Below are 7,194 nucleotides of genomic sequence, written 5' to 3' on the forward strand. Positions count from 1 at the left end.
TAGGTCGGTACTTTAAATGTATAGTGAATGCAGGCTATATGACTCATTTCACACTATTCAACGTATCTACAATGCAGAATACAAAATATTTATGCAAATGTGTCTAGAGGAAGAAAATACTGTGTTTGTGTATGTCTACACAAAGACTCCACAAGGTACCAGTAAGCTATGCCAGTGAGCGAGCATGCACAACACCAGGGCTCTGGAACATGCATACCTAAATGTAGCAATGCCTCATTAATGATCTGATATTAAATGTACATGATTGATTCAATAAATTGTCAATGACAATATGGAGATTTATTTTAAAATGAACTCTGCACTGCATCTTGTATGGGGAGAAAACATTGTTGCACTGACCTCTGTGGGTCGCCTGAGCCCCATTAATCTTCCATTAGAAAACCTTTCAAAGGAAATATGATTAGTATGCAACCAAAAGAGCGTGTGGCCTTAGCTTTTATTACTGCTGCCTGCGCTTACTTGGTCCCTCAACAAGTTGTTTTTTGCATAGGTTTGTCCTACACCAAACTATATAAAAACATCACCTACTTAGCCATGTGTCATGATTCCTTGTACTTTGATTAACATCTCCTGTTCAATGTAAATCTACACTAAAGTCAAAGAGAGACAGTGCAGTACATAGAGGAACAAAACTATATTTCTCCATATGCAGAGTTAAAAACAAAATGAATTAATAATGCAACATTCAGTAGAAGTCAAACAACATTCAGACTACACATAAGCTGTAAGAGTACAAACAAGATCCAAAATAGGTACAGTTACTTGTTCATAAGTGGCAGTTTCCTTGAACATGTTCTAGTCTGCTTCAACACAGGTTTAACCTGTTCATATATAACATGATATAAACACACAACCCTCTGTCTGTTGAGCTGAATGATTGAGTCAGGTCAGCCATGTTTCTATGAAAATAAAGATACAACAGTCCTTCATCTTGCTCTGGATCAGCTATAGTCTCAGGTAGTCCAGTTTATTGTCCAGTGAACGGACATTAGCAAGGAAAACAGTTGGGAGAGCTGGTCTGCTGGGGTTAGCCTTTAGCCTAGCATGAAAACCGGCTCGGATACCTTATTTACATTACCTCTCACACCCCCTCTGGAAAAATTGTCAAGAGGGCCGTCAGATGCCTGAACTTACTTAAGCTGCTTAAGCTGAGTTAACCCAGCAGGCCCTGGCAGTTGTGGCTGTAAAACCACTTGAACATTTCTCCCTATTTTACAGAACTCTGCAAGGGGGTGAATAACTGAGCCGCATTTTCCATTAACAGCATATTTTACATTGTTTTGCTACTAAAAATGGGCAGTCCACTTCTCTCCAACACGTTAACATGTTGTTAATTGCTTTAGAGGTTTGTTACCCTGGAAAAAAAATCCTGTATGAAAGGCTTGAATATTTAAAATGTTTTGTTCCGCAAACAGTCAAAACTAAAGGTTGAATTCTCTTAGCAACACTCAGCTATCGGCACCATCATTCCAGAAATCTTAATGTCGGTCCTCAGAAACCCATTAGTTAAACCATATGGAGGTCCCTGCCTGTTAGAGAGTGCAGCGCACTGAGGGTGCTTTGCCTTTCCGCTCATTTCTCTTCTCCTCACAACGAAGCACAAAGCCAATTGTAAGTGAACTGCTTCCCGGCTGCTTTTCTAAAGGCAGAGGGGGCACTGCGGTGAACAACGGGCACCGGCGTTCAACCCCCGGCCCAACAGGAAGTGCTGTGGGGTTGCTATGCAGCTCTGCTCCCCAACCACAAGAACTCTGGGTTCCCTGTTAACAAATGATGTGTGGTGTGGGCAGTATGGCAAACCATTTGAGCAGGCACTCCAGAAGCTCTACAGTAAGAATAGATCAAGGGTGGGATGAAAAAGAAAATGAGGGAGAGTGAGAGTTTGTCCTTGGCTTCAAAGTGGTGTTTGGTTCATGGCCTCTTCTCTTTCCTTTCTCTTTTGGTCCATCTTTCCTCATTCTTCCTTTTTTTGTTTCTCTCCACCACTCCTCCCCCTCTACCTGTCTATACCTGTCCATCCCTCCTTTCCTTTCTCTGACTTTTCCTCCCTCAGCAGCTGTCTCCTTGCTTCCCCCCCCCCCCACACACACACACAAACACCTTCCTTCCAATCACCTGTCTCCATCATTGTTTTGTTGTTTCCTCTGTCTCGCCCCTTTCTGCTTGTGAAGCTACATTCAAATCCGTATGTCTACATACATAATCACAATGACTTGACCAAAACCACAGATAAAGCCAATATGGAGGATGCCAATGGATGCCAAGTCCTTACACGCCCACCTGACCTTACAAGCAGCTTTTAACAATATTAGTGACCTGATGGTGGCGCTAGATGAAAAGTTCAGGGACTACCAAAGTGATTACATTGTATCCTGTAGGGCCTTTGAACATCTGTAGCAAATTTCATGGCAATCCATTTAACAGTCTCACTCAAAACAAATGTCATTTTGACCAGATGTTGGTGCTTGAGGAAAAGTCAGATGATCACCAAAGTTATTAGGATTCATCCCCTGGGGACGATGAATGTCCACCAAAGTGTTGGACCAACTGACCATAAGTTATTTACACTTTTTTGTACATATTGCTCTATTTAGAAACTCCATCCCCGAATGTCAACCAGTTAGTCAGTACCTCATAATAGGTGTTTATTTTACGGTTTTACTTTACTCATAAATTGTTCAAGTGGTAAACCCACAGAAGCTCTACAATACCTGACATTACAGTAACAGTAACTGATCTGCACAAGATGTACCCTTCAAGTTTAGTCAAAAGACAATTTCTAAGCTGCATTTAGATGAGTCGTTAAAGGCCTCATCAGCACATTGGAAACCAGCCTCATAATTGGTTTTGTGGGTTTTCATCAGATGATCTCAAATGCATCCAGATCCAGGTCTCTCTTTCTGAAACCAGAGACGACTTCTTATACAAATCCTTTGGTTCATCCTCCACTACACCATCCATCCCCTGTCACTTCATCTTCCTCTTTTTCTCCTAATCCCTTCTTTCTTCTACTCCTCTTCCTTCTGTTCTCCTCGTCCTCTTGCTCCTCCTCCTCCTCCTCCATTCTTCTGCCCCCTATACTCCTCTTCCTCCTCCTGCCACTGTGCTGGGATGTTGTGATGTATTTGTTTACAGCACAACTCCTCCCCTTATGCCACCACAGTATTTTGGCTCTTTCCCCCTCCATCCTCCTCTTCCTCATCCCCTCCCGCCATCACACTGAAGCCAGTGTTTCAGCCTGCCTTCCTGTCGCCAACAAAGTATCTCCTCTCTTTGTCGGGGCCTCCTTTTGGAGAGAGAGGCCGCCCTCCAAGTTAATTGTGCATTCGTTAGCATTCGCCTGCCGCAACTTAACGACTTAACTCCTTAAACTGTAGATGACGTGGTGTGAATATGTGTGTGTGTGTGTGTGTGTGTGTGTGTGTGTGTGTGTGTGTGGTGTGTGTGTGTATTTTAATGTATTTTTTGGTTGAGACTGTGGACACATATTGCTAAATGCAATATAATCTTTATCTATAATATTGAACTGCATATAATAAAATAAGTTTGAAGAAACAAGCTCAAAGGAAGCTCGAAGAGGTAGGATTCCTCACATTCACCCTTTGGAAATGGTGGCATGGTGCGACAGCAATCCTCTAATGAGCAGCTGTGCCTTGCTCAAGACAGAGGTGAAGAGGTGTGATGCTGTACTCAGGCACAGTGGTGCTTTGAACTAAAAGGTAAAGTCAGCATGCTTACAATGACAGTGCTAAAATGCTGATGCTAAAATGTTCGTCATCTAAGTTTAGTTTAACATGCTAGCATTCGCTAATTGGCACTTAACACAAGGTACAGTACAAGGAGATGGGAATGTCAGTTTTGCAGATATTTGATCCAGTTGGTAACATTTAGGAGGATATATTGGTAGGTATATAATAGGTTTTTATTAGTGTATAATCACTTAAATATCAGAATCATGTTTTCATTACCTTAGAATGAGTAATGGGTTTTTATCTACACACACCGAGTGGTCGCCTTCCATGAAGCCATGTTGAACCGCCATATTTCTACAGTAGCACAGTAGTTATAGTAATCCTATAATTCAAAGCCACGGTCTGTGAATACAAAACCACCAACAGAACAGAAGCCAATCTCTCCCTGCGTTATCTATAAATGTTGGTACATAACCCTGAAAATAACTCGTCTTTGAATATTCAACAGTTCTCCATCCACAGGAATCCAAAAATACACCAGCAACTTCAGGAATCTTCTATAATTATTCTTTTCTATTTACAGTAGAATATGAGAATATAATTTACTTCATAGGTTTTGGTGCTTTGTTGTAAGCATTAAAGGGGTAAAGTCTGTTAGGATAATAGAATAATCTAATGTCTGTCATCTATAACTCATATCAACCATCACTTTACCATCTTCACCTTTTCTTTCACTTTTCCTCTGAGCTGTATCACCTCAACAGCTCTGTTACCGCTTCGTATCTATTTGATGGTCTCTACCATCTTAAAGTATTATGTATTAAACATTTTTGCTACCTCTATCATCTGTATTGTCCAAACCATTGATCATACTTCTCTATTGTCTGATTTTCCACTATCTCTTTAATTTATACATCTCAGTCTCTCTCAGCTGTGTCATCAGCTACATAAGTGCTGGAAGGGAGGAATTGGGAAGGAGGAAGATACCTCAACAAAATCCACATGCTCTATCCAGGGAATTCACTTATTGCTACAGACCTAAGATTGTTTTCACTGCAACACACCTTGCAACAGCAAGTTTACAAAAAAATCATCAGAGGATAAAACCCTTGTTTGTAAAACTAAGCCTCTAACAGTATTGTGGTGGGAAAGAAAAGCCCCAGGAACAAAGACAAACAAACACCTACTGTCGGTCATGCAGGTTCATTGTTATGGGTAGCCTCAAACTGATTCTATGCTCACTCAAAACTTCCATCAGATTTCTGACTGTGTTGAGGAGGCAACTTATTTTAATAGAAAAGATTTGATTTCAATGACGCCGCCGCTCTTAGAATTTTTATAAATCATTCAATACAATTCAATTTCAATTAAATTTTATTTGTATAGCGCCAATTCATAACAGAAGTTATCTCAGGACATTTTTCAAATAGAGCGGGTCTAGACCGAACTCTTTATAACAGTATTTACAGAGACCCAACAGTACCACCATGAGCAAGCACTTGGCGACGGCGGCAAGGAAAAACTTCATTTAAGAGGCAGAAACCTAGGACAGGTCTAGGTGGGTGGTCGTCTGCCTCGACCAGTTGGGGTGAGAGAGAGAGAGCGTGTGTTCTAGTGGGGTAATAGGGTACAACAATAAATAACATGCAAGCCACGTTTACCATTGACCTTATTCAGCCTGCCCATTTATTCATTTGTAACATTTCCTGTTTGGTCTCTTAACCTCCGGCTGCTATTGCAGACTAAAAGTCAAAAGTCACGACCCTGATGGGTCCACATAGCCTGTTATATTTATATTAAATTAATGAGTTAATTAATCAGTTTATTTATTTATTTATTTATTGAGGTATACCCATAAACAGGTAGGCTATAAGAATTATGGCCAAAATATATATATTTTTGAATCCTTAAAAAGGTCCAGTGTGTAGGATTTAGGAGGATCTATTGGCAGAAATGGAATATAGTATTCATAGGTATGTATTCATTAGTCTATAATCACTACCTTAGCATAAACTGTTTTTATCTACAGAGGGAGTGGTGAAATCAAACACTGGCTCTAGATAGGGCCTTTCACAAGTTCCTCCTTCATACTTGGAATGCAAGCAGTATTCAGTTGTTGCAATCTGAAACCAACTGAATAGTGAATTTAATAGATACCACCAAATTCAAAAGTTTCAACTAGGTTTCAATTTTCAAGTTACGTAATTGGCTTGGTCCATACAGGGAAATAATACTTAACTGAAGAATGTTCAGAAATGCCCAGCACCACTGGCCTAAGAGTCTGCCATGTGTGTGAGTGTGTGTGTCCATTTGCGTTGACATATAAAAAAATCTGGGGGCTTTATTGAAAACAAATACTCTGCAGGGGAAATAATTAATCATTCTGGGGTAAAGTTTCACTCTCACTATGTCTCTGGCACATACTATATGCCTATTTGACTAATTGGTGCAAGTGTGAAGAAGAAAAGTCCTTCTGAGGAGGACACAAGACGACCACTTCTGGGTTGCAAACAAAACTAGGCAAATCCACTCCACCATCCAAGTTTGGCTGGGGAAAGAACAAGACTCTTGGTAATGGCATATTATTTACCTAAATTAAACTTTGACAAGACACAACAAACTTCCATTTAACATGCAGTCATTTTGAAGGTGTTTTCTGAGAACACAACACAGGTGACATTACCAATGGTTCTGATCCATTCAAGTGTGCCAGTGAGCATTTCCAGTGAGCAATCATGGACACCTGCACGCAACTCTAACTGGAACGCCTAAATGGAATATAGCAATCATTAATGTTCCTCAAGTACACCTGTGCTTGTCCTGCTATCACATGTAATCACATGTAAACAAATAGGCCTATTGCGTGAGGTCACTAAACTCAAAAATTCATAGAGGTGTACAGTGTCTCATTTTAACAGGTACAACAGCACTTATGAGAGAGTGAGTGAGTGAGTTGTTATTTGAGCAGTAGGTACACTCCTGCCCAGTTATAAGACACAGTAAGTCAAAACACTTTTGTGGGTGTGTAGGGCCTTTGCTAATTAATTGTTGTGAACTCTTGTCCTTGCCAGACTGATTCTATAGCTGTGCACCACTAGGTTAAACCTGCCATAGGCCCTTTTTCAGGGCAAACATTAAGTTTGTCATAGTTGAAAAACACAGGTGCTACTTATACCATTAACAGTGGATCTATTCTATACAAGTGTCCCAACAAGCCATGACAGTGTGCCAGTGGGTTGGAAAACATATATAGGAGGACCCTGAAACCGGAGCAGTGACATGGAATTCAGCCATCATTCATTTTGTTACACCTGTGCTTTTCCTACTGTAACCTGTCAAAACAAAGGCCTGTTGTCCAGATATTACTTTTGGCTTCCTCCGGCTCTCTTTTTTGCTCTGTCAGTGTCAGCATCGTCACTGTGAGCATGTTAGCATGCACCGCTGTGTACAGCCTCACAGAGCAGCTGATGTGACTGTATAT

This window comes from Dicentrarchus labrax, unplaced genomic scaffold, assembly GCF_905237075.1.
Source record: "Dicentrarchus labrax unplaced genomic scaffold, dlabrax2021, whole genome shotgun sequence".
Classification (NCBI taxonomy): domain Eukaryota; kingdom Metazoa; phylum Chordata; class Actinopteri; family Moronidae; genus Dicentrarchus; species Dicentrarchus labrax.